Raw genomic sequence first — 27,781 nt, forward strand, 5'->3', positions numbered from 1 at the left:
TAATAAGTACATGAAAAGATGTTCAACATCATTAGTCATTAGAGAAATGCAAGTTGAAACCGTGAGATAATATCACACACCCACCAGTATAGCTATATTTAAAAAGAAAAAGACAATACCAAGTGTTGGTAAGGATGTGGAGAAACTGGAATCCTCATAAATTGCTGGTGGGTATGTATACAGCCACTTTTGAAAACAGTTTAGTAGTTTCTTAAAAGGTTAAACATAAACTGACTACAACCCAGCAATTCTATTCTTAAGAATCTACCCAAAACAAATGAAAATATATGACCATAAAAAAAACTATACATGAATGCTCATATTAGCATTATTCATAATAATCAAAAATTGGAAATAATCTTAATATCTGTAAACTTGCATCTATATAAACAAGACTCAGTAAATATATATATTTATTTGTATTTATATACACACACACAGTGGAATACTGTTCAACAATCAGAAAAAATGGGCTATTAATAGATTTTGCTACAGCATGGATGAATCTCAAAAATGTTATGCTAAGTGAAAGAATCGATTCACAAAACGATACGTATAGTATTATTCCATTTGTGTGAAGTGTCCAGGAAAACAAATTTATAGAGACAGTATACTAATAGTTTCTTAGAGGAAAAAATTGATTGCAAATAGACTTGAAGGAATTTTTTTTTTTTTGGTAATGGGAATGTTCCAACAACTGGATTGTGGTGATGACTGCACAGTCATTTAAATTAATTTATTAAATTTGCTCTTTAAAAACCATTGCATTTTGCATTTATAATAGGTGAATTTTATGGCTCATAAATCGTCGCTGAAAGCTATAAAGTAGCAATGCTCAAAGCATGGTGCTTAAATCATGTTGTTTAGGATTTAGAAGGACCTTTTCTCTGCGTATATGGCTTTTCCTACTTGACCACTAATTTCATGAGTCTTCTTTTTATTTATTTTTTCTTTCTAAACTCTGAAGGAGGTTCATAGCTTCCTCTTCAATAGTTAATTCATAAGAGGGAGGATTTTTAATTGGTTGCTATGGTTTAATGTAATCCTTCTTAAATGTGGAGGATTGGATTAGATGAGCCATTAAGGTCTCTTGCAGCCTCAGTACATCAAGTAATCTCTCTCTCCTGTTTTGTTTTGTTCTATTTGAAAATAAACTCTGTGATCCTCAGTGGTAGAGTATGTATCCATTCTTTGGACTACCTGCACATCAAAATGTGCTGACATTTGAAATACAACGTGATCGTACTCAGCAATACAGCATTTCCCCATGATGTCATTGTGACTCTACTAGGTGCCAACATATTCAGAAAGTGACTCAGAAGGATGTTCCCTTGGTGCCAGAGGAGAATCTGGATTCTGTGAAGACTCAAAAATACACAGGGAGGGAGGTCATTGAGGGGGACGGGGGTACCTTCTTCCTTGCTCCAAAAGGACCCACTCATGGCTGGCCATTTTCCAAGGAGATGTCACATGAACTTTGTAACATCTATGTTGACAGAAAGTGTCCCTGTCTCCCTCTGGTCATCACCTTTTTCAGTGTCTTCCTCAGATCTAACAATGTTTAGCATGGGGAAAAAGTGCCTTCTAAGTCATTTTATATTGTTATCACTATTGTTTTCCTCAAGGGGAATTTGAGAGACATTTTAAGAAACTAAAAATAACGGAATATTTAGCAACCCCTAAAAAAATATTCCTCCTCTTGGTAAATTCAGGCATGTGAAATCTAAATGCATCTTCATAAAATATTGGGATCCCCTCTCACTTGTAATTTAAAGCACTAGTGCAGGACAAAGTGAATGAATTTAAGAGAAAAGCAATGAAATGTGTAGATGTACAAGGAAGATGTGGTATGAATTGATATTTTTCTCCTAGTAAGTTTCTCTAGCAGATTTAGGTCCTCACATGAGAATCCTTCCTGGATTGAGTAGTGCCTCGTTTCATCCTTATTAACTTCAAACCGACTTGAGTTCTCAGTGTCACTGGGAAGAAGCAGCAGAGGTCAGAGTGAGTTTGTGTTCAGGATGAGCCGGGTAGGAGAGGCGTCCTCAGGCAGCAGGCTTCACCCTGTTGGGGTCTGAGGCTCCAGCATTTGCTCCCCCTTCCAAAGCTGTCTCCATAAGAACACTTTCTTCCTTGAAAGCCAGTGCCATAATTACTGCCACCATTTTGTGTCCTGAAGACAGTGACAGACCAGAAAACCAAATCTTAGCCTGTACTTCCTATGGCCCTAGGAAAATAATTTTTCTGTAGCTTGCTTTGGATAGGTCTCTTGGTTTGGTTTTGTTAGAGTTTCATCTTTCGTGCATGCAGTGGCCTCACTCTCAGGGCCGTATGGTGCTGGGTCAGCACCTGAAAATGAACAGGCATCTCCTTAAATGTGTAACCTAGGTGTCTCGCTTGCCTTCTCTAATCCCTTCCCTAAGCCTGTGTTATAATTTTCTGCTTCCTTGAAACAGCTGCCAATTCCTGGGATTTAGGATATAATAGATTCTTAGTGTTTGGGTGGTGTTAGAAGTTATATCAAGCCACATGATCTCTCTGAATGGCCCCCTTTTTGGACATGATGCTACTAGTCAGTCAACATTTATTTAGGGAAATCTTCGGAGTATCTGACTGTTGTGGGAATGTGGCCAGTTGCATTAGTCGTGTGCAGTGCCTGCCTAAGGCATGTTGTAATCCAGAGAAGGGTAAAGGAACAAGGGTGACACTATTAGAGGATGAAGCTGAGCTAGGTGGTGCTAACATCAGGAGCTGGGAAAATGAAGACGCTCTGTGAGCAGGTGGAGGCAGGGGAGCGGCTGGAGCTGGCTCCTGCAGGCCAAGGTTGCCTGGGAGAGGTGGAACAGGGAATGAGGCCCTTCCAGATGACTGGCAGGACCCTGAGGTGGGATGAGCAGGTGGAGAACTGTGATAAATAAATGTGACGAGAGGAGGAGGAGGATGTGGAGGTGTGGGGGGAATTAGGGCACAGAAGAGTCAGAGAATAGGAGCCCTAAAAGCTGTTCCACAGAAACCGTTATGGACCTCTGAATGAGGATGACTAAAGGAAGATAATGTTTGAGCAGGTTCATATGGAAATGGTGTGCAAAAAAGATTGGAAATGACTTGCACATATTTAGATGGGAGGTAAGTCCAAGGCAAGAATAAAGATGAAAGGTCAAACTTGATTGCCCAATTTGAAGGAAAATATATTTTAATCATTTGTCATATAGTTAAATATGTGGCATTTTAAAAGAATTCGATAAAAGACTCCGATCATTTTAGAACAGGTAGGGGATGGGTAATGATAGTTTGGACATAGGGAGCGTTGGGTGGGGAAGATCAGAGATGGCTCCAAGATGTGTAGCTAGAGACATGAGAAATCCATGGCATGACAGACAGAAATGGGGATGGTTATAAAAGAGTCTGTGGGAAGTAAAGCTGGTGAAATACACTTTAGACAAATGCATATGGTGCTAAAACATCTAAATGGAGCTGTTTTGAGTTGGAGACGTACAGTGAAATGTTGGTGAGAACTCAGGTCTTTGTCCATTTGGGCTTTGGCTACAGAAATGGAGAAAATGAATCAATAGATGAGCTTGCTGGGAGAGTAAGAGGATGTGGGGAGAGAACAGAGGTTGAGGACTTAGCTTGGGATACACGTAGATGCCAGGGACCAGCAATGAGCAGGAGAGAGAAGTAATAGCCAAGACATAGAAGGGGAACTAGAAAAGTTCAGTGTGGGGAAGCGCAAGGGAAGATCTTAAGGAGTAGTGCAAAAATGCCGCCCAGAGGACAAAGAAATCTGGTTGAGGAAAGACCAGAGCAAGGACATTGCTAGCCTTCAGGGACACAGTGTTAGTAAAGGGCAGGGCTGGGAGTGGGGCAGAAGATGCCTCATAAACACTCAACAAAGAGGTAGGTAGAAGATTGTGACTGGATACAGGCAGAATCCTGATGAATGGGATTAGTGTCCTTATAAAGGAGGCTCCTGAGAGCTGCCTTGCCCCTTCTACCGGGTGAGGACACAGTGAGGAGGTGCTGTCTATGAGAAAGCAGCCCTCAGCAGACACCAGGTCTGCTGGCGCCTTGATCTTGGACTTCCCAGCCTCCAGAACTGTGAGAAATAAATTTCTGTTGTTTGTAATCCACCCAGTCATGGTATTTTGTTATAGCAACCCAAATGGACTAAGACAGCCTCTAATCCTCAGGTGTTTCATCCATAAATCAAGGAGTCTGGACTAGAAGGTAACTAAAGATGGCTCAGAAACATTGTGATTCTAAGGAGCTCTATATCTGTTGACTATATCTGATATTCAAGACTAAATGCTGGTGTCGTTTACATTCAATTGCAGCATTATGTAATGATCTGCTAGGAACCATATCATTAATGATCAGTGCCTACTTGATGAAACATTTGCCAGATGTAAAAATTATTTAGTAGACTTATCAGAATAAAGTAGGAAACACTAAGCAGTCTGACCTTCTGCCATCCGGATCACCAAAGTCCATCTTCTCTTGTGGAAGATTGTGGTGTAAATGCTACAGGAGGTTAATTGGAGTGTTTGTCCCTCTTTTTACTTAGTTTGGACAGTCAAAATTCACACTTCTAGAATGGGATTTCCCTTTCCCTTGCTCTTTAGGATAGAATGTTGCTCACACGGTCCAGATGGATGGTGGTCAAAGCCTTCTTAGACGTGGTTTCATGTGAGCCCTTAAACCTGGGGTGTGTTGTGGGTGCAAAAGTGGAGCAAGCTGTCAAGGACTAAGGGGAAAAATATTGCAAAATTAGAAAATGCTAGAACCTGGGATCCTCAGCCTTTCAAAGCAGAATATATAAGATCATGTGTGTGAAAATAGTTAGGGGGTGGCAAAGTGCTCTGCAAACACACCATTAAGTAGAGTCATATAGATCTAGAAAAGACTTATTTTGGCCTAGCTTTGAGTCCCAGGTCTGCCACTTTCTAGGTATGTGAATAATTTTTCTCATCTGTAAACAAGTATAATAATAATGTATACCTTTATTGAGACGATTAAATGATATGCAGACAGCCCTGGATTAGGGAGAGCCAGCAGTTGGCAGGTCCTCCTTGACTCTGTCAAACCACTAGTTTAATTCTTTCACGAAATTAACCAGTGACTTCCTGAGTCTGAATTTCCCATTTGTACTCACTAGTTCTAGGCAGCGAATTTAGCTGTGGACTGCCTGCTCCAGACACTGTTCAGAATTCAGCATCCATGAGAACAAGATCTCTGACAGCATATTTAATCAGACATTGTCTAACAAAAGAAGCAATTGATGCCCCATTCACAATGTTTTTAAACCTATAGAAAGAGTCATTGATTCAGAATAGTCGCTCTGCATGTGAAAATGTATGTTTGGAGGTTTCCATGGAGACCACCCTGCTGGCTGTCCTGTGATCACTCACTAGCCTTAATTACACACTGGAATTGCCAGGGAGCCTTCAAAGCAGTTTCCATAACAACACCTCCTTGTGGAGTAACACGACCACCGTCCTGGGCTGTGTTTCCCATACAGGAGTTTTCTCTTGACAGTCGAGGTGAGTCTGCCGATAAATTTCAGCCTCTGATTTATTCTTATGGAGAAATCTTAACTGCATAGGAATTTTTCTGAGTTTCAACTGCCTGTATCTCTCAGGCTGTTTTGCCAGGTCTCAGAAGCTTGGGTAAAGATAATAGCAGGTCCTAATGTCTTTCTTCAGTGACATGTTGACATGTCTCTTGATCTATTGCCAGGATATTGAACTAAGAAGGAGTCTTGGTTACGTCAGTTTACTAGATAAAATTAAACCTGTTTTTAATATAGGATGAACTCATAAAAATGTTGTCAACAGATGCTATTAAGTTTTGATGTTTGAAATTTTGAAATGCTTCCAAGACCACTGATAAAACTATTGCTGTTTCTGGTGGAATTAAAAAAAAAAAGCTGAGGGTTTTTTTTTTTTTTTAATGTGAAATCACTCAGATTTTATAACTTCTAAATAACATAATTTTTAACTGTCTACTTAATTGTTTTGAGATACATTTGTAGGGAAGTTCCAGGGCTTAATATAGAGTTATACCTTCAACTTCTGAGGAGGTAACAAGTAAATCTTTCTGGTTCTGTAATCTGTAAGTAACTGTAATCGCAGTTCTTACAGATTTAACTTCTGGCATGCACACACGCATGTGCACGTGTGTACACACACACACACACACACACACACATAAGAACAAGCTACAGAAGAAATCTCAGAAGTGTAGTTACGATGCCCATCACATTTTGCTCTTATAGGTCAAGTCTGCAGAATCGGTTAGTTCTGTTCCTTTTTCTACTTTGTATTCTATTATTACTGTTACTTCTTTTTATTCTAGTCATCATCATTGTTCTCATCCTGATTGTCACTGTCCTTTGGGTAGAGAGCTTGTTGCTGTCTTTCTACACTTTCTGGTTGGTAAATGGTAATCACAGAAGAGGAGGCCACCCCCCTCTGTCCACTATCTGTAGTTCTTCCCATCTCAGTTTCTGAAAACTCCTTACCCCTCCCTCCCTCTGCATTTCAAAGCTCACTTGAATGTATAACTTTCTGTTTGGGGGGAGGGTGTTGAGGTCTTCTGGTAAAACCGGAAAACCGGCTAGACAAATTCTAAAAGAGCTGGAACACTGAATATATAACTTTCTGGTAGCAGTTTACTATTCCTTTTCTTTTCTTCCTCCAGTCCCATGTTCTGGAATGATCTGAGGCAAATAAATTGTGAATCCAAATGAAGCCATGCTGTAAGGGAACTTTTATGTTGAAAGAGTATGCTTGAAAAATCTAATTACGCCTATTTCCTAATTAAATCATTTTTCTTTTTCACTAGTCTAAGTGGCTATGGCGATGAGAATAATTTTTCTATGGAAAATTAAAACCTAGCAGTAGCAGCATAATTTTCTTTACAGTCTCCGGCTTGGCAATAATAACAGCATGTTGTAGTCTTTCCATGACATCACTGCCAAGGCGACAGGAACATGAAGTGGCAAGTCAGGGAGCTGCTGTGCAGGTGGAGCCCTGTGCAGACAGTCAGCAAAGAAGTCAGTTATCTGGGAATTATTTGTGTATGAACCGTGTCTCCCCACAGGGCACATGGGAGGAGAATTACAGTTTTGGATTCGAGAAAAATTTGGAAATTCCATTTCCTATTGTCAAAATAACTCATGGAGAAGTGAGTGGTGTGAATGGACATTTTGCTATTTTGGATGAGATTGTTGTTTTCCTTGTTTCCAGTTATGTGCTCTTCATTTTTTCTGGGCTATTTTGAGTACCATTGATCATCACAGTGTTCTGTGTTGCAAAAATATGATAGCAATTCTGTTTCACAACTTTTGGCCTAAGTGAATGTGCTCATTTATCATTTGTTTATTTACTGAGGCAATGACCTTAATTTCTGTAAATTTCCTGACTGTAAGGTTTTTATGGGTGCTGTTAGTATCTCAGATAATTTAAAATAACTAAAGTGATTTTTGCAACATAAAGGCCAGTTCATTGGGAAAGTTTGCCAGGCCTTCCCTAGGGGATGAGTTAATGTGTACTTGGTTCACTGTAGGATAGTATGGAAAAAAATGAATGCTGACTGAGTGCTTAAATCAACTGATTTTATTCTACACACCATTGCAGGTCTGTGCACTCACATCAGGAACAGAGAAAAATGGAATTCTGCGTGTATCTAGGGGAGTGATTTCCATTGTCCCATACTCTTGTCCCATACCCTATTCCTTTATTTGTGCCATTTATTGTTGAGGTTCACTTTTCTTTGTAGAGACCCTCTGTCTATATCCTCAGTTCCCCAAGATGTGGCTGAACATAGGAAGAGCATTTTGAGCCCTGCCGGTACCCAGGCCAGAGAGTGGGCTATGCCAGGCCTGAGGGCTGTGTCAGCAGAGAGTGAGCCGAGTGGTCAGAGCTGGTAAAACAAAACTGTTCTTGGGAAGTCTGAGCAAGCATTTTTATGGGAAAGCTAAGTTTGGACATGTGAATGTCAGAAAGGAGTGACATGCGGGTTTGAAAGACTTAGTAGATATTTCCGGTTTAAAATTTATGTCTTCTCTTACAAAAAGTAGTCCAGACTTGCTTTTTTCCCCTTCTTGACTCGACATCAGCCCTTTGCACCAACCTGGTCATTCTGTAGGTTAAGACTTTTGATGTTGTGTTTGTTTCTATAGGAGTAGACTTGTGTCTGACTTTGAGGCCAGACAGTTAAGTACAAGCAGGTTGTGCCTGTTTATATGACTCTAAAGTAGCCAGGCCGTTAGTCAAGTATGTGGCAAGAAAAGTGTTTTAAGTCAACAACTAATTGCCTTGTACCATGTAAACACAAGTAGCTGTGAGACTGAATTTGTAATTTTATCTGCTTGTTTCTGTGCACTTTGGCGGGGGGGTGTTGAGGGAGACAGTTGTACAGGGAGCGGGGTCACCTGGCCGCATTTCCACGGTGGTCTTCTGTTGTGCAAGCGTGGGGGTGGGGATGAAGGCTGCTGCACGGTGGGGGGCTGGGGGAGGCGGGCCCTCCTGTGCATTTGTGTTCAGGAAGAATCCTGTCTTGTTTCTGCCCTGCCTCATCTCAGGTCTTTCTTCCCTATGTGGGGCTTTGTGCATTCTCTGCACAATTTTCCAGGCATGTGGGTTATATTTGGAGTAGAATATAGTAGGCGATCGGTCAAGATTTGTTAAATAAAATGCTAACACTTTGCCTTATCTCCATGTCAGGAGAAGAAAAGTAAGGGTAAGACTCAGGAAAATAAAAAACTAACAATGTTAATCAGGTAACTGTACTTCCCAGCAGCTCACCTGCTGTATGGAGGTAGGTTAAGGATAGGTAGGGCACATCTTACTCGAGATTATTTTAAAGTCTCTGGGCCAGGTGCAGTGCCTCATGCCTGTAATCCCAGCACTTTGGGACGCAGAGGCGGAGGATCGCTTGAGTGCAGGAGTTCAAGGCTGCAGTGAGCTATGACAGTACCACTGCACCCCAGCCTGGGTGACAGAGCAAGACCCTGTCTCTAAAAAAATTAAACAAATAAATGAAGTCTCTGGTTAGTCCTTTGTACAATGACCATCCCTCCCCCTCCAAAAAAAGAACAACAAGTTTTACTTTTTTCACCTTGTGTTGGATTTATCTTCTTGGAATTTGAAATCTTTGGTTTCAATGACCCAAATTGTGATCTGTGCTTCACCTCCTGCCCCCAAAAGGAGGATTTTTCATCTGTGAAAATTTATTTTTTCTTCAAGTAGGGGTAGGGGTATTCTCCTAACTTCAGGCCTTGCGTTCCCACCTTGGCAATTTTACTGCGAGCAGCATTGGTCCTGCAATTGCAAATTGCCAAACACTTGCTGCCACCTGGCAGTGCCATTCAGAGCTCTTTACTTCCCTCTGTGCACCCTTAAACTGTTAGGATGCCAGAGCTCAACACTTTGGCAGGGAAGGTTTTGGTAATTGTTAAACTTCATCTTTCATTGGAGTATGCATTTTATGTTTTGTCCTTCACAGATAGCTAGAACACTTGAGAAATGAAAAAAGGAGTTCATTCCAAAGCACTGAAAGAGTAGGTGACTTATTGTATACCCCACAGCAGCCAGCCCAGTTTTGAGCCCATAGTCAGTGACAATGGATGCATCTTCAATTGGAGTATTCCCGGCCCTGGCATCTGAATTGAGCCACCACTGTGTGAACCACCCAGATCTGATCAGTCCTGATGATTCGAAGCCTGAACCTTCTGTGAAGGTGGTCATGGTTATTATTGTTTTCTTTGTGTTTTGGTTGGGTTGTTTACCTTCACCCTAAGAATTATACAATACATAAGTTGGTTTTAATACTCATGCTTTTTATGAGGGTTTTCTTTTCCCTGAAGATTTTCTTCAAGTTGCTTTGTAGGAAGATGTTCTATCAGCAGATTCATTCAGCAGAAGTGTAGAATAACTTATCTTATTCCAGGCTAGGGAGATGAGACAGTGGAGAGTACTGACAAATAGCCCAGTGTTACAGAGACAGAAAGACCTGGGTTAGAATCCCACTCTGGCAGTGTGACCTTGCAAAGATCAATTAACTTCTCTATGCATCAGTTTTCTCATCTGTAAAATGGGAAAAATTTTATACACTTCACAGGTATGTTGCAAGAATTATATAAAATAATGTGTGTTGATCAGTTAGTGTTAGCTGTTTTTTCAGTTTTTCAAGTGACTCCGGGGAACTGATTGGTCATTTTATCTAACATTTTGGAAATGCTACACTGATGTTTGTTTTAAAAAAGGAAAAGAAAAAAAAAAAGTGTGAGCCCTAAAGACTGTTGAATGAGTCCTTCCTTGATAGGGAAATTGCAGCTTCAAGTTTATACTCGGTTGGTGGTAAGAGAATGGAGAATTGAGACAAAGTGGTGTTAAATCTGATGTGGAACTGCACACCCACCAGAATGGTTACAGTGAAAAAAAAAAAAAAAACTAGCAATACTAAATGTTGGTGAGGGTGTGGAATGACATTTCTGGCTTAGAAAACACTAAAGCTAAACAACATCTACATTATAACCCTGGAATCCCACTCCTAAGTATATACCCAAGAGAAATGAAGATGTATATCCACAAGGAGACATGTTCAATGTTATGGAATTGGATAGTGGTGGTGTTTGCATAACTCTGTGAGTATGCTAAAAATATTGAATTGTACCCTTCCACAAGTGAATTTCATGGTATGTGCATTATATCTCAGTAAGTCTGTTATTTTTTAAAAAAGACATGTTCAAGAAAATCCATAGCAGCTTTATTCGTAAAACTGGAAGAAATAACCCACACATCAGTCAGGGAGAAATAAATTTCATCTATTTATACAAAAGAATCCTGCTCTGCAATAAAAAAGAGCTGCAGCCGCAGGAGCGTGAGGGAGCCTGGGGAGGTGCTGGGAGGTGCCTGTTTGCGGAATGCTTGAGATCCGTTCACTCCATGCACTTCATAGTACTTATTGTTAACTAAAAAAAAAATAACCGAGTTTATAATTTGGAAAAGAAGAGCTCTATTTCTTGTAAAGGGCTTACAGCTGGCGGTGGCCATTCCAACAGGCTGGGAAACAGGGCTTCCGGCTGCAAGCCAGGAACGTGTCCTTTAAAGGAGGGACAAAGGGAACAGGATTTTATACTGAGCAGGGTGGCTAAATATACATATTTAACAAGCTATAGGAGGGATCCTGAATATTTATGCAGAGAGAACTCTGCGCCTGCGCATGGGGCTTTCTGTCCTTTTATGGGGTCCACGTTTAAAAATGGCCGCCCTCTACGTCCAAAAGGTGAAACAAGGACACGAAAACCCTCTTTGCGCATGTTCTGTAGGCTGTTAAAAACCACTTGATGGTTGGTGGTCTTTTACCAGGGAAGAATGCTGTCTGGCTCTTAGGAAGTAAGTCTGATGCCCTTAGCAAAGGAGGGGTAAGATGATGTGTGTCTCCAATAAATGATAATACTAAATTTTTTCGTTAATTTATTCTCAAATGCTACTACTGCTACATTGGTCCCCTCCTAACTTGGCCCCTACCCTTTTTTATTTTTTATTTATTTTTATTGATTTATTTTTTTAATTTCATCTTGTTATGGGGGATACAGAATTGCAGGTTACATACATTGCTCCTGTACCGCCTTTCCCCCCAAGTCAGAGCTCCAGGCGTGTCTGTTCCCCAGATAGTGCGCGTTGCACCCATCATGTAGGTATATATCCCTCCCTTCCACACCCCTCCCTTCCTGAGTCAGCACCTTCAAGCGTTACCAATCCCCATACCCTTTTTTATTTTTAAGAAAATTTGTAATGCTTATGAGTCCGTCTGGGCAAAAATCTAAAGATCTGAAATAACTTTATATCAAACTATTGATCAATAAATAGCTACTAATGAAAAAAAAAAAGATGATGTGTGTCTGACCTCCTATCTCTTCATGGCTGGGAACTCAGTTGTAAGGTTTCTCTGGGTTTATTCAGCCTGCATGGGGCTTAGGATTTTATTTTCAGTTCCCATTATGTTATACTTGGATTTTTTTTTTTTTTTTTTTTTTTTTTTTTGAGACAGAGTCTCACTCTGTTGCCCAGGCTAGAGTGAGTGCCGTGGCGTCAGCCTAGCTCACAGCAACCTCAAACTCCTGGGCTCAAGCAATCCTTTTGTCTCAGCCTCCCGAGTAGCTGGGACTACAGGCATGCACCACCATGCCCGGCTAATTTTTTCTATATATATTTTTAGCTGTCCATATAATTTCTTTCTATTTTTAGTAGAGATGGGGTCTCGCTCTTGCTCAGGCTGGTCTCGAACTCCTGAGCTCAAACGATCCGCCCACCTCGGCCTCCCAGAGTGCTAGGATTACAGGCGTGAGCCACCGCGCCCGGCCTATACTTGGATTTTTTTTAACAAATCAGAAGTGGGTGCTGTGATGGTGCCATGCTCAGCAGGCACAGCCCACTGTGCTGCCCCCTCCTGCCGTGGGTGGGCTGCTGGGAAGGCACGGAGGTGCCAGGCCACAGCTTCCCGGCCAGATCCCTGGAGCCTCTTGCTCTGACCTTGTCTTTGGGCTGCAGGTGGTCTCGGGCTTCATTTGCCAGGGAAAGAAAGACCTCGCCAGGCTGGTGCCTTGCTGTTCTGGGCAGTGGCCACCATTTCTCCTGGCTGCAGAGGGTTTCTAACAGATCTTCACCTCAGCGCCAAGGTAAAGAAGGTGAGCTCAGACTTCCCGGTAGCACTGCAGAAGGGTTTATTGTTTTGCTTAAGCCGCACAGGTGAGGACCACGCCCTGTCTGGTGCACTGGTCCTTCAGGGGCTGTGACTAATTAAGGAAAATGGCACACCTGCCATTCTCTCAGGCCATGAGGTTTAATTACATGAACACCATTGTTCCGGGGCTCTGCTTCTTCTGGGCACTCCTGCTGGGCGTGGGCTGGGAGCCTGGCGCCCTCGGGCTTGCGGAGTTGCTCTCCCTTCCCCCGGCCTCTCAGGCTCTCCTGAGCTTTCTGGCTTTGAGCTGGGGGCTGGACATGTTTTAAACATACTCTCCAAGTTGGCAACTCCCTTAGTCCCTGCATGTCAGAACGTACATGTGTGTTAGCATGTGTTGTGGGAACAGTGGTGTTGAGAGGTGCCTGTGTCAGATTTTATGTGGGCATGGGGGAAGAGATCAATCTGATGAGGGCCTCGGATGGTGACCAAGTCAGGCAGGCCTGAAAACTCACTCATGCTCCGTGGTTAGGGTGCCTCCCACAAGCTGTTGACTCCTGCTATGCAGAGGAGATGACATGGCTCCTTAGCTTCCCTCTGCTCAACACTTGTTCCCTAGCAAACAGAATACCTCATATGACAAAAGTACAAAGAGTGGTCACAGATAACATTAATTTTGCATTTATTATGTGCTCCGAGGTATGTCAGGTACTTTGACGGCACATTTCTTACTCTCATCGCAATCTTGTGTGGTCCAAACTATGTGCTTTTCTCTCTCTTTTAGATATGAAGAAACAAAGGTGTTACATAATTTGTCTAAGCTGGAATAAGGGAGCTTGGACTTGAACCCAGGTCCAGACTCCAAAGCCTGCGTTCCTTCTGGGGGCCTCTTTTGAAAGACTCAGTGTTAGTGGTTCTCCCCTGTGGTGTGGGTGATATTTGAGAGACTGACTCTGAATGTGACTGTTACAGCATGTTTTATAGGAGCAAAAGAGACTGAAAACAATCCCCGTATTCATCAATAGAAGCCCATGGTCTTTCTGGCCAGTGGAAAACTGTAACGAAAACATTGAGGACACTTTCTATGTGCTGCCAGAGAAAGATCCCAAGAGATACAGTTGGTCCCAGACCTATGATGATTCGACCTGCTTTATGTTGAGTTTATTGGGACGTAACCCCATCATAAATTGAGGAACATCTGCATTAAGTGAAAAATGCAAGGAATAAAATCATGTGTAACATGCAAACACTTTGTAAAAAAAAGAATCAACCCCAGAGTCTGTATTCATATTCACTTACGTGTGCATAAAAAAACCTTAACACATAAAAAACATGATGGCCCGTGGCAGGAAGTGAGATCTGAGCAGACATGGGCTAGGAGAGGAGAGAGACACTTCACTGTATGTATTTTTTGCAGTTTTTTTGTTTTAGAATCATGATTGTATTGCCTATTTAAAAATGCAATTGGCAAAAATAAAATAGGCTTCAATATGCCACCCCCAAAATGTCATGAAAATGGTTGTACCTTTGTTTATAGAGAGCTTAAACGTGGGCACGAGAGTTCTGCACCAGAAAGAATTGATCGATCACTAGAAACCCATGTCTGAAAGGAAGATAATGGAAGTAGCAATGAGGTGGGTCTCATTAGGGGAGAGGGAGCAGTGTCCCAGGTACAGTGACCTGAGTTGAAAGGGTGTGACCTCTAGGCCACTAGGAAAGAGGACTGCTCCCTGCAGGTGGCTTTGTTTGGGGCAAGCTGAGCGCCCTCTGGCCTGTCGAGAGGCAGCCGTGAGCACTCTGAATGGGAGTCCTTCAGTGACGGGGACCACACAGCCTGAGTCCTGGCATCATGCAGAGCAGGAACTAGATGCTTTGTCCAGAGCAGAGGCACAGTCGATGACCCACTGAAACGGTGGCAGTGCCATCCCGGTGTATTGCTGGCCCCCTAGCACTTGGGAGACGGCAACAACCAATAAGGCAATGAGCAAGTAATTCTTACCTTATAGATGCATAAACTGAGTTACTTTCGGGTGCTGCACGGGGGTGCTGAAATATACATTTCTTTCCTTCGCAGTATTTCCACGTGCCTAGGTCCACAGGCCTTAATGAAAAGTAGTCACTGGTGGACACTGTCCTCTTCTTGATTGAGAGGTACACTTGATGGGCTCCTGGCTGCACCCAGAGAAGTGGTGGAGTCACTCCAGCAGTCCAAGTTTCTTTTGTGGGACCCAGGGGAAGGCCACAATTCAGATTTCTGAAGGGAGGTGTACCTTGTAAATCAGAGGGGACAGAATAACACATTTCTTTGCTCAGGGTCTTTACATTGGGCCTTGTTGTGGCAGTTGACAAATTAAGTTAAAGGCTCTCTGCTTTCTTTGGAACATACGCTTGAATGTCTGTAACAACATTTTCATTTTAAACTTAGACAACAGACTAACATTAAATGGCTTCTCCCAAGCATTGGTTTGCCTGCATCTTAGGGACACTGTGTGCAACTGATCGTGTACTTTCTTTGCTTTGGCTGCCAGGAAGCATGCAGCCGCACTCATGAGCTCCCAGCTATCCATGCATGCAGATGGCCCTGGTGTGGATCTTGTGTCAGAGCCTCATCTCTATCTCCCTGTCCCTGTTTTCTCCTTTCCTTCATGGTTATCTACTTCTAATTGATATCTTGTGTCTGTATCAATCTGTCTTTTTAAGCTTCTTGAAAATTCTCACTGGAACAAGTCAGGGAATGAACAAAATCCTCCTGCCCCCTTCAGAGAAAGACATTAAGTGAAAAAGCAAAACATGGTCCCTGAGCAATACTTTCTAGATGGTTCCTTTGCTTTATAGAGGAGGAACCTGAAATCCAGAGATGGGGGTTTGTCTGCCTGAGGTTACCTGGCAAGTTTGTGACCCAGAAGTGGGGCGCCCAGGACTCTCCCTGCTGGCTCTCTGCTCTCTCACTGACACAGGCACGGGGACAGACGCACACGAGATTGGGAGAAGCTTTTACAGTCCACGTTGAGGATCACCTCTGGTCTGCTGATAAAACCACACACCCAATTGTCCTGAGACCAGCTGCCCTTCTTCTTTTAGTGGATAAGATTCTCCATGGCACTTTGTAAATACCTAGCTAGGAAAAGGGGGGTTCTAGCTATTGATTTTTTTCACCGTCTTCAGTTTTCTTCTGGCTTTAACAGTGACCACTACCCACCCTATACTTGGCATTTCTGTTAATGCCCAATGGCTTAGAGTTTGCTGACCTTGTTCATGCTGTTCCTTCTCTGTAGAATGCCCTTCCACCCTTCCTCACCTGGTAATCCTGTTTGCCCTTCAGACTTAGTGCAGGCGTCATCTCTATGTGGGGTTTGTTCCTGTAACGTTTAGAGTATGCCCATATCTTAGCACTTACCATACGATATTGATGTTATTTGCTCAGTAACCTCTAGAATTGGCTGACCGAGCGTGGGGTGCTCAGGATGGGTCTTGCCTTTCATGTTGCCGCTCTAGTGCCTCATATGGGGCTCAATAAACATGATTTGGCCTCAAATTCATCCCAGCAAAAACTCAAAGCTCTTTTTCTTTTTAATGTCTAATTCAATGAAAGTGTCTTCTGAAACATTTTGTCTTTTTTTTTTTTTCAATCTTTCATTTTTTGAACTGTCCTAAAGAGCAAGGAAGGGTATTGTAGTCAGCTCAACTGCCATAACAAAATACCACAGACTGAGAGGCTTAAACAACAGAAATTAATTTTCTCACCATTCTGGAGGCTGGGATGTCCAACACCAAGGTGCCAGGCAGGGTGGGTGCCCTGTGAGGGCTCTCTGTGTGGATTGCAGATGGCTGCCTTCTCACGGTGTGCTCACATGACCTCTTGTTTGTGCACTGAGGGGGCTGGGAGGAGAGCAAGCTATGGTCTCTTCTAATAAGGGCACAAATCCTGTGATGAGGGCCCCACATTCATGACCTCAACTAAGCTTAATCACCTCCCAAAGGCCCCATCTCTAAATACCATGACATTGGCGGTTGGGCTTCAACATATGAATTCTGGGGGGACACAATTCAGTCCATAGTAAATAGGTTGTGTGGCAAGAGCTGGAAGGTATTCGTGGTTTGTATAAGTCTTTCAGGTGGAACTCTGCTGGCGGACTGAACGTTGTGCAAGCTTTGCACATGTCTAAGGAGTTCTCACTCTCTGGTCATGTGAAGTGGAGTGTGAGCAGACTTGGAGCCACGGTCCAGTCCTTGACATCATGCAGAGCGCTCACTTCTACCAACTGATGCTCCTTCAGGAAGCATTTTTGCTAAGTATAACAATAGTGTGAATTGAAGTTATTGTTTTATCAAAAAGAGATGAACAAATCCTCATAGCCTTAGAGTAAGTATAATTATGGTGCTTTTATTTAAAGCTTCTTTGAGCTTAAATTCATCTAATTTCTAAAAATAGTCTGCAGAGATTAGATCTATGCTTTGAGTGAATCAAAACAGCTTAGAAAATAAAACCACCTAAGACACATGCCCTTCCTTTGCAGAAGCGCAGAGTACTGCTTAACCTGAGGGACTGATAGAACTTTTTCATCAGCAGGACAAAAGTCTAAAAAATAACTGGCAGGAATCCATCATTCTAAAAGTACGTCGGACAGTAGATGAGTACGGTTACTGAGTAAAATGAAACCAAGAAAGTGAAAGATACTAGAATGAAGAACCAAGAGATTGTACACCAGGCTGTCACTGATTTTGAAGGAAAATTAGGGTAGTCTCAAATTCTTCAGTTGTCTTCTACAATTGGATACTCTACGTTTGTCTACATTATTTGGCTTTTTATACTACTCAGAAAAGAAGAAATACTTGGCAAATTTATAGCCCTTCTATTTAAAGAACATTGTAATAGCAAATAAGACAAACAAAGAAACAACCCAGTCACATATTTTAGGACAAGCTCAAGTGGAATGCCCAAAGAGAAAGATGAAGGAAGTAGCCCCCCAAAGGTACTATGAAATACCACTTCTGCAGACTTGATATTAATATGGCTTTCTGAGAAATATGAGTACCAAAGAGAAAAGTCAGACGCCCAACCCAGGGAAGAGCTAACACCTTTTGTGTATCTGTGCCAGGAAGATTGCAAGCCCAAGAGAAAAGATCCATGCATTTCTGAAGTTAAGCCCGTGTTAAAGAGTTTAAAGTTTTGGTACTTGAATTCTACTACCCACCTCTCCTCCCTTCTTAGAATATAGATCAAGAGAACATATGGATAAGGAATAGTAGTCAAGTGGGAAACAAAGTTGAGTTAAACAACAACAACAATAACAACAACAAAAAAACCACACCTCCATCCTGCCTGGGAGACACAGGCTTTCTGCTCCCTATGGGAGACATGGCTTCCTTTCCATCTTTTTCCCTCAAGCCCAACACATGGAGACAGAGAGTCAAGAGAATTTTATCGCATGGATTCAAGAGAAGAAAGAAACCTTGCAGAGTCTGGGTTCCTGCCTTTAAAGCACTGGAGTCTCACAAACTAGTATAATGAGCTCCGTAAATGTGTAATCTAATGAACAATTTTTCCACTTGGAGTGAACTTGGAAGACAATGAAAGGTTAGAAGTGAAGGCAGAAGAGTTTCCTTCCCCGTGGGCAGAGATGCAATCACAAGGAGAAGGAACTGAATATTCTTCTCTCCCCTGACCTGCCATAGTAATCACCATCTGAAACCGTATATCTGAAGAGAAAGACTATGCCATTGAGAAAGTCCTGTTTCCCCAGGCTGGTATGTACAAAATCCTAGGCTATGAAAAAAAGCTAATTAAAATTGTCATGATGAGTCGATAAGGTTTTTGCTGATCAGGAAGTTGTTCAGAACAAATCAAATAAAGCCTCCTCACCTTGCCTCACTATGCCATTCTGTGACTCTAGAGAAAGAGTGTTTGGCTAAGTCAATTTGAAAACCAGTGAGACCATCTCTCTGGGTCTCAGTTTTCTTATGTGTGTAACAAAAGGAGACCTTTCATTTCACAGTAGAATGTTGTGCCTTGTAATAGGCCAACATCTCTACTGAAACAACTAGGGGGAAAAAGACAAATAAATTGCAAAAATCATATTTTAAGGAAATTGGAGAGCTGTAAAAATAATGTGAATGAAATTAAATAAATTTCCAGAGAGGGAAGAAACTTTCCTAGGTATACTGTGTAACACAAGCTATTTTCTTCATGGTAGGGGGCAAGGAGAGTGGGAGAATATTTGCTGATTCTGGGCGTGGGCTAAGGATCTGGCTTGGTCCAAGAAATGGAAATATTCTGAGTGACAGAGAAATTAGCAGAGCTTTTGGTGGTCATGTGGAACTGGTTTCATGGGATGGAAACTAGAGGAACCCCAGAGGCACATCCAATTTCCCCCGGAGGACATTTGCTGAGTTCTGAGGGTGGTGCAGGAGGCTGGGGGTTGGCCCAGAAAGGCAAAGTCCAAACTGTCATAGTTTGGAGGTATTTAGGAGACAAAGTCCTGATGGAAGGAGGGGCCTGCAGCAAATGCACAGTGAGTCTTCCCCTAAAGACAGTTGCCAGATTTTGAATCTGCACGAGATAGGAGGCTAAAAAGCTAAGGTCAAAATCTCTCAAAGGTGATCCACCAAGCTCTTAAACACAAGTCTAGGAGGGCCACAACTAAGGCACTAGATGAAGTATAGGTGTACTAAATTACTACAGCTGCAGCCTGTTCCCGAGTCACTCATTTCCTTGAGTGGATTGAGCTCATCACCATAGTAGAGGAAAAAGGGAATGCTTCCTGCTAGAAGGTATCATCTGGAGCCTCCACAGTTCTTTTGTACACAATGTCCAGCACATAATCAAAGATACAGGCACATAAATAGGCAGGAAAAAGTGACTGATAATCAAGTGGGAAAAATAATAGGAACAGGACTATAAATGATCCCGATATTAGAGTTAGCAATAACTTTAAAATGACTGCATCATATGTTAAAGAAAATAGATGAAAAGATGAATAAAATGATATAAAATAGGAGTCTGTTTTAAAAAATCAAATAGTATAAGACTGAAAAAATATATCTGAAATTAATTTATTGGATGGTCCTAAAAGAACTGGCCATAGTATAGCAAGATTGGTGAACTCAAAATCAGTGGAAAATGCTGAGAGTTAAACATAGAGTAAAAAAGAATGGAAAGACCAGAACAAAGCATAAGAGATGTGCAGGAAATGTTAAAAAAATCTAAGATATCTGTAATTGGATTTCTAGAAGAACAAGAGAGAGAGATTGGGCAGAGCAATATTTGAAGGGATAATGGCTGAAAATTTTCCAAAACTGTTGAAAGACATCAACCCCTGGCCTCAAGAAGCTCACCAAACCCCAAAGATAAAATACAAAGAATACCATATTTAATCATATCCTAGTCAAACTGTTGAAAACCAAAGATAAAGAGAAAGATCTTAAAATTAGCTAGAGGAAAAAGACATTACCTTAAATTGAAGACATAACCATAAGGCTGGTGGCTGACATTTCAACTGAAACTATGAGTACCAATAGACAATGAAATGACATCTTTAAAGTGCTGAAATACAGTAAGGGGAGAGATTAAGTCATCTCAACCTCCACTCCCCTATTCCTACTTTAAAGAACTTGTCACCAACCTCTTCAAAATTTTTATGAAGAATTTAGAGAATTACTACATGAGGTTTTTAGACTCCTTCATTAAATGTACATGCTTATTAGATCTCCTAATCCTCAGGTTTCTACTGAATCATAAAACCTCAGATTCATATGACATGGCATGATACTGGCTTCTTCCCTAATATTATATTGGAAACTCATTATAAAGCAAGTGCAGCAGTACATAATTTGGATAGACTGTGTTCTGAAATAAAATATAAATATTTGAAGATAGAATAAATGAAAGGCTGTATAAAAAGGAAATCATGATATAACTGTATGATGCATATATTGTTAAGATGTTGGATAAAATAGTGATTTAGAATTCTTTGCTTCTTAAAATGTGACCGTGACACCAAAAGCACAAGCAACAAAAGAAAAAATAGGTAAATTGGACTTTATCAAAATTAAAAACTTTTGAGGACCAGGCATGGTAGCTCATGCCTGTAATCCTAGCACTCTGGGAGGCCAGGGCAGGAGGATCACTTGACGCCAGGAGTTCAAGACCAGCCTGAGCAAGAGCAGGATCCCATCTCTACAAAAGATAGAAAAATTAGCTGGATGTGGTGGTGCTGGCCTATAGTCCCAGCTACTCGGGAAGCTGAGGCAGGAGGATCGTTTGAGCCCAGGAGTTGGAGGTTACAGTGAGCTATAATGACGCCACTGGACTCTAGCTGGGGCAACAGACCGAGACTCTGGCTCAAAAAAAAAAATCAGAAGGACATCACCAAGAAAGTGAAAAGACAACCCACAAACAAATCATATATCCGATATGGGACTTGTATCTAAAATATATAAAGAAGTCTTATACCTCAATAATAAAAAGACAGATAACACAATTTTTGAAGAGGAAAAAGGATCTACATAAACAGTTCTCCAAAGAAGATGAACAAATGCTAATCAGCCCATGAAACGCTGCCCAGTGTCATGAGTCATCAGGGAAATACAAACCCAAACCACAGTGAGAAACTACTTCACACCCACTAAGACGACTCTACTAAAAAAGACAATAGGGCCAGGTGCGGTGGCTCACACCTGTAATCCTAGCACTCTGGGAGGCCGAGGTGGGAGGATCGCTTGAGGTCAGGAGTTCGAGACCAGCCTGAGCAAGAATGAGGCCCCATTTCTACTAAAAAAATGGAAAGAAATTATCTGGACAGCTAAGAATATATATAGAAAAAAATTAGCCAGGCATGGTGGCACATGCCTGTAGTCCCAGCTACTTGGGAGGCTGAGGCAGTAGAATTGCTTGAGCCCAGGAGTTTGAGGTTGCTGTGAGCTGGGCTGACACCACGGCACTCTAGCCGGGCAACAGAGCGAGACTCTGTCTCAAAAAATAAATAAATAAATAAATAAAATAAAGAAAAAAATATATTAAAAAGACAATAACAAAGATCTGAAGAAATTGGAGCCCTCATACATGGGATTGTGAAACGGAGCAGTACACGACACCTGCAGTGACAATAGGGATGAGAATAGTGATGACACCTTGTTTTACCAGGTTCTGGTCTGTTTCATCAATCTTACAAAGTGGTTCTGTGATGTTTGGCAATTTTGTGGATACTTTCACTCAAACTATTAATATGTCAATAACCAGGGATTCAGCCCTGTCTTCATATGAGAACTACAAGGAAATCTTTTTTAAAAATGCTGATACTTGGGCTTCATTCTAAGAAATTCCTGTTTGATTGACATGAAACAGGATATTAGTGTTTTTTTTTTTGTTTTTTTTTTTTTTTTTTGTTGAGACAGAGTCTCACTTTGTTGCCCAGGCTAGAGTGAGTGCCGTGGCGTCAGCTTAGCTCACAGCAACCTCAGACTCCTGGGCTTAAGCGATCCTACTGCCTCAGCCTCCCAAGTAGCTGGGACTACAGGCATGCGCCACTATGCCCGGCTAATTTTTTCTATATAGATTTTTAGTTGTCCATATAATGTCTTTCTATTTTTAGTAGAGACGGGGTCTCGCTCAGGCTGGTCTCGAACTCCTGACCTTGAGCGATCCACCCGCCTCGGCCTCCCAGAGTGCTAGGAATACAGGCGTGAGCCACCGCGCCCGGCCTAGTGTTATTTTTCTTTTTAACTTCTCACAAGATTCTGAATGTGCAGCCGTGATAGAACTACTGAGTCAAGTCGACATCTCCAGGATATAGCACAGCCACCGTCGAGGGTTAGTGTGGAGTTGGAAAAGGAGGACTCAGAAGACCTAAGTTTTAGTCCCAGCTCTTCCTCTGTTACACCTGCGTGCTTTGAACAAGCTATTTATCTTCTCTTCATCTGTAAAATGGGCTAAGCACCCTCCTGTGGAGGGCTGTTGTGGGCGTCACATGAGATCATACATGTGACACTGCAGAGCCTGATGTCTGGGGCATGTTATGCCCTCATTGCATTTGGTTACTTTCTTCCCTTACCTTCTATGAACTAGATATTCATGTGACATTTTTCTAATTTCATTCTCTTGTTTCTTCTCCTGTGAAACGTAGGGATTTGTTAAAATTCACCTAAGATATCTGTTGGTTTAAAACTGATCCTTTCCCCACAGAAACCTAATCTCTTTTTGTTCCTCATCTATGTTCTCAATCCCATTGTGCTTAAAATAAATGTTGTTCTGATAGTTGGCAAAATTAATGGTTCATATATTTTAATAAGGTGATACTAAAGACTATTAATAACCATGCCTGGAGTTTAGCATGGGTTGTTGCTCATTAATAATTACACTGATTATGGTAATAAATCAAAGGATGGGTAATAAGGGTTAATTGAGTATTCTCAAAATGCCAGAATTCTCAGCCTAGGCTGTGATTTCTATCTGGTAGATTTAGAATAGTTCCTTCAGTTCTAGGAGAAAAAGAGAGCCTGCTCTCAGATTATAAATTTTATATTAGATTTACTCTTTAACCTAAAAGGAAGGCTGGGTTAGTAATGTTCACATGTGAGTCTGCAACACAGACAGACTCCAAGACTGTCTGACCTACACCTCCAGCTCTGTGGCCTGTGGGAGAGGTGGAGTAAGCCCGTCCCTGGAGAGGTGACAGTGCAGTGCGTTCACACACCAGCTTGACAAAGTGGTTCTTCAGCCTTGTTGCTGGAGTTGGAGGGTGTAGAACACAACTCCCCTCATTTTAACATGCGTGCATGTCCCCTGGGCGCTTGTTCCAGTGCAGATGCTGTCCGGCAGGACTGGGGTTGGGCCCGAGATGCTGCATTGCCTACAAGCTCCCAGGTGACGTGGATGCTGCTTGTCTGTGACCACACTGCATGGCAGATGACCGGAAGAGATCTGTTCTGTCTGCCAGCACTTTCCTTGCCTTCCTCTAGGAAAACGTTCCTTTCTATTTCCAACCGTGAAGTTCAAGAGTAAGTGTTCATATTCTTATATTACTCTGCCTCCCAGGTGACAATCAGTTGGTCCAGGAGCCAATCAGAATCTTCCCTGGCATTTTGAACTTGGAGCCAGAGAGATACAGTCTTAGATCCTCTCTGTGGAGCTCTTTCTAGCCCCATGGAGGTAATTGGTCAAAGACGAGGGGCAGAGGGAGTGTCCCAGTGCTTCTCAAGTCCTTGGTTCCAATTGTCTCTAATATTTGATTTAAAAACAGTGTTGTGACCTTAGGGGTTATTTTACCAGCTCTCGTGGTCTGTGCAGTTATGTAAAATATATTAGGCACTTAGCACAGGCAGGTCTCTATTGCTAGCCCCGGACAAGACGAGTGACACACACCCTGGCTGGGGAGACCACATATTTCAGCAGAGTGTGGCATGTGCCGTGGCGAAAGGATCGCGGAAGCCCTGAGAAGCACCTGATCCAGGTGGGGGTGTGGGTAGGGGCCAGGTTCCGGAAAAGTTTTCTAGGGATGGAGTAGGAATTGTGTGGGCAGGCCTATGAAATTATTCCCGACAGAGGGAACTTGCTGAGCAAAAGCAAGGTGATGATAGGAAACTGTGTTTGAAAAACTACAACCCGTTTAACTGGGCTGAAGAAGCAGGCAGTGGAAGGCCTTGTATGCATCACTTTTTCCTTAAGAGTCACATGCATTTAAAAGCCAACGAAACAATAAAGCTGGATCTCTGATTCTCCCGCAGATACCTGACTATCTCTGGCAAATTCCCACTCACAACCATCCCTCCTTTACTCCCTTAAACAGAAAATTTGTCTTAGGATTGAAATGAATGTTTAAAAAAACAAACTCAATCTGCTTTAAATACCAAAATCTGTTTAAATAACACAGAGGTTGTGACATCCGTTGACAAAGCCAGGAAGTTCAAAGCCCGGCGGCCGAGGCGTTGTACTGAGTTCTGCTGTTGTTGGCATCAATCGGCCTGTGGCAGGTCCTGGTGTTTGTTATTCAGGTCTGCGTGAGTGAAGGAGACATTCCTCAGATGACAACATTCTTATTTGAGAAAAATCTGTGTTTTGGAAAATGCTTTTTAAAAGCGCAACCATTGGTGGGCCAGGTAATAGCTATATCTTAGGTCTTCTTGAATGGCAAGTTGCAAGAGTAATTTGAAGTTTTTTTTCATGGGCAGATTTTAGCCATTTTAAAAGTTTTTTTTTTTTTAATGTTTATGCTTTTACTGACTTTTTTTTTGGAGAGCAAATGTAATGTATTTGAGAGACTCTTCTGCCTCGGGCAATATTATCACACTGAAGGTAGCTGGAGACGTTGAAGGGGTCGCAGCACCTGCTGGCCCCGGGGTGAGCACACTGCAGTAGGCTTGGTAACAGCTGGGACCTGGCTCTCAGCTCTGGGGTGTTGGGAGTTGATCGTATCCCATGACCCTGGAGTGAGATGCACTGGGATCGATTTCTGTTGCGTGAGCAAGTGGCATCCCCCCTAAAGCCTTGGAGCATGAGGCCTTCTGCCCTTTTTCTGAGGCTGAAGACAAGAAAAGAAGGGCCTTCGTTCTGCTGCTCACTGCCCCAAGCTAGCTGGTCTCCTGGAGCACGTCACACAGCGTCTCGGGAGCACAGTCTCCCCACCTGTGAGCTAAGGGAGCCCCTTCCTTCCACCTCTCAGGTTCTGCCCCCACGTGACTGTGCGTGGGACCTTCTGTGCCCAGACTTGGCACACTCAGCCACTCCTGTGTCCTGCTCCTCCTCCGTGGAATTAGGGATGCAGAGGGGCCCTTGGCATGAGCAGATTTAACACTTGCACTTCCGGGTGTTCTTGCACAGCCCCGAAGGCCCCTGGTGTACAGAAAGCTGTCACTCTGCTGAGACGTGAATTCAAACCGCACCCCTGGTGAGGGCGGTGTGTGGTGGCGAGTCCCTCAGCGGGAGCCAGGCTGGCAGCCACCCAGCAGCCGCCTCTCTGAGAGGCCTTGTCAGCTGCTACTTGTCCTTTCTTATGAAATGACTTTTGTGAAGTGGTAGAACTTTGATGACTCTGTGTGTGTGTGTGTGTGTGTGTGAGAGAGAGAGAGAGAGAGAGAGAGAGAGACAAAATGCCTCCAAAAAGAGAGCTGACTGCCAGGGGCTAGCGATGGAAGTGAAGGAAGTGGAGATGCTTAAGAAACTGATGGTTCTCACCAAATAGATTAGGAAGTGGCCCAGCGACCCCCCAGCAGCTCTGCAGAGTGCAAACGACGGTGCTATACGTTCTCTGCAGAAATAAGACAACCCGATTTGGAAACTTGCCATGAGCGTCTTAGCCAGTAGAAAACTTACTCGCTGAGCGATAAAACTTTGGAGGAGTTTGAAAAGGTGGCTCGGGAGAAAGGCAGGAGGCTGTACAAACATTTCCAGGAAGTAGCAGATGGCGAAGGCACCAGCGTGGCTGCTGAACCAAGCTTATTTTCGAGTAAGGGCTGGTTTGAAAATTTTAAGACGTGTTTTTCTTGGCAAAAGGTGCAGTTAGTGGGAATGAGCAGGCCAGCTGTCTATCTCACGGCAGACAGGAGTCCTCCTCAGCTAAAGAAGCTCACGGAGGAACAGAAACACGAGTCCCAGGCTGTGAGTGTTGCGGGGCCTGGGGGCGGTGTCCCTCTTTGCAGCTGGACTAAAAGTCACGTGAAAGGGGCTATCGGAGAATAAGGACAGATCCCCACCAAAGATGGCCTTGCAGAGCTGGTACAAAGGGGCAAAGGAGATGAAGACAATGGTGAAGAAATAGAAAAGGCAAGTTGGGTCCTTCACAAACCAAGTGACGTGTTCCATTACGCCCAGCTGCCAACACGGCTGACATCCATCAGCGGGATGGAGCCTTTTCAGCAAGTCCAAGAAATACGTCCCCGTTGGCACCATCCCAGGAAATTTCCAAGAAGTTGCAAAAGCGAAGAATGATTAACAAGACAGTTGACTTCCGTCAAGACTAATGAAGGAAAAACAGAAAAGGAAGAGAAAAATGACAATAAAAATAAGAATAAAAAGGAAAGCAACAAAACCAATCACAAACACTATAATATTTCCCCATACAGCTAAATATTAATGAATTAGGAAACCTAGATGAAATACATTTTTGGAAAAAGTGAAAATGGAAAACTTGCAATAAGGAGAAAGAGAAGGCTTGATTAAGACAATGGCCGTGAAAGGCCACCTCCAGCTAGAAGCCCCAGGTCCAGGTCAAGTCAGGGTTAACTTTCATGGTCAAGATCGTCCTTATTCTTTACAGGATAATAAGCAGGGAAGCTGATGAACTCACTTACGTGGTTAGTATAACCTTGTTTCCAAAACCAGACAATGGTATTGCAGGGTAATAACATTTTAGGCCCACTTCATCTATGACGATAGATGCAGAAGACCTAATTCAAATGTTAAATTTTTAAAGAAAAAAAAATGTGGCAGTTGTCATTCATCATGTACTTTAAGGAAAAAAACCTGGCTGGCACAGTGCTCACACCTGTAATCCTAGCACTCTGGGAGGCCGAGGCAGGGGGATTGCTTGAGGTCAGGAGTTCAAGACCCACCTGAGCAGGCCGGGGCGCGGTGGCTCACGCCTGTAATCCTAGCACTCTGGGAGGCCGAGGCAGGTGGATCGTTTGAGCTCAGGAGTTCGAGACCAGCCTGAGCAAGAACCAGACCCCGTCTCTACTAAAAATGGAAAGAAATTATATGGACAGCTAAAAATATATATAGAAAAATTAGCCAGGCACGGTGGCACATGCCTGTAGTCCCAGCTACTCGGGAGGCTGAGACAGGAGGATTGCTGGAGCCCAGGAGTTGGAGGTTGCTGTGAGCTAGGCTGACCCCTCGGCACTCTAGCCCAGGCAACAGAGTGAGACTCTGTCTAAAAAAAAAAGAAAAGAAAAAAACACTAGCACTCACCACTTTGGGAAATCTCTCTCCTTATCCTTTGTGTTCTGCTTTGTAATTGTCTCTCTGACCCAGTTTCTACTTCGTCATTGTCCCCGAAGACAAAACACAGGTCTTTTTTGTACGAGGTTTTTGCTGCAAGTCAATAATGAGAGGCAAACAGAAAGTGACTCCAAATGGATAAACTACAAAGCTTCCAAA

General features: G+C 42.8%; 1 protein-coding gene and 1 non-coding gene across 2 annotated transcripts in view; one reads left to right on the forward strand and one right to left on the reverse strand.

Moving 5' to 3' along the window:
* TMEM241 (transmembrane protein 241) overlaps nucleotides 1-27,781 on the forward strand; it is a 109,160-nt gene that overhangs the window by 65,323 nt on the left and 16,056 nt on the right. The window lies entirely within an intron of this gene.
* On the reverse strand, nucleotides 6,586-6,646 carry LOC138383537 (U7 small nuclear RNA). The gene has a single exon (XR_011233603.1). It is a non-coding gene; the product is annotated as a U7 small nuclear RNA (small nuclear RNA).

Source organism: Eulemur rufifrons, chromosome 5 (genome assembly GCF_041146395.1).
Source record: "Eulemur rufifrons isolate Redbay chromosome 5, OSU_ERuf_1, whole genome shotgun sequence".
NCBI classification, from domain to species: domain Eukaryota; kingdom Metazoa; phylum Chordata; class Mammalia; order Primates; family Lemuridae; genus Eulemur; species Eulemur rufifrons.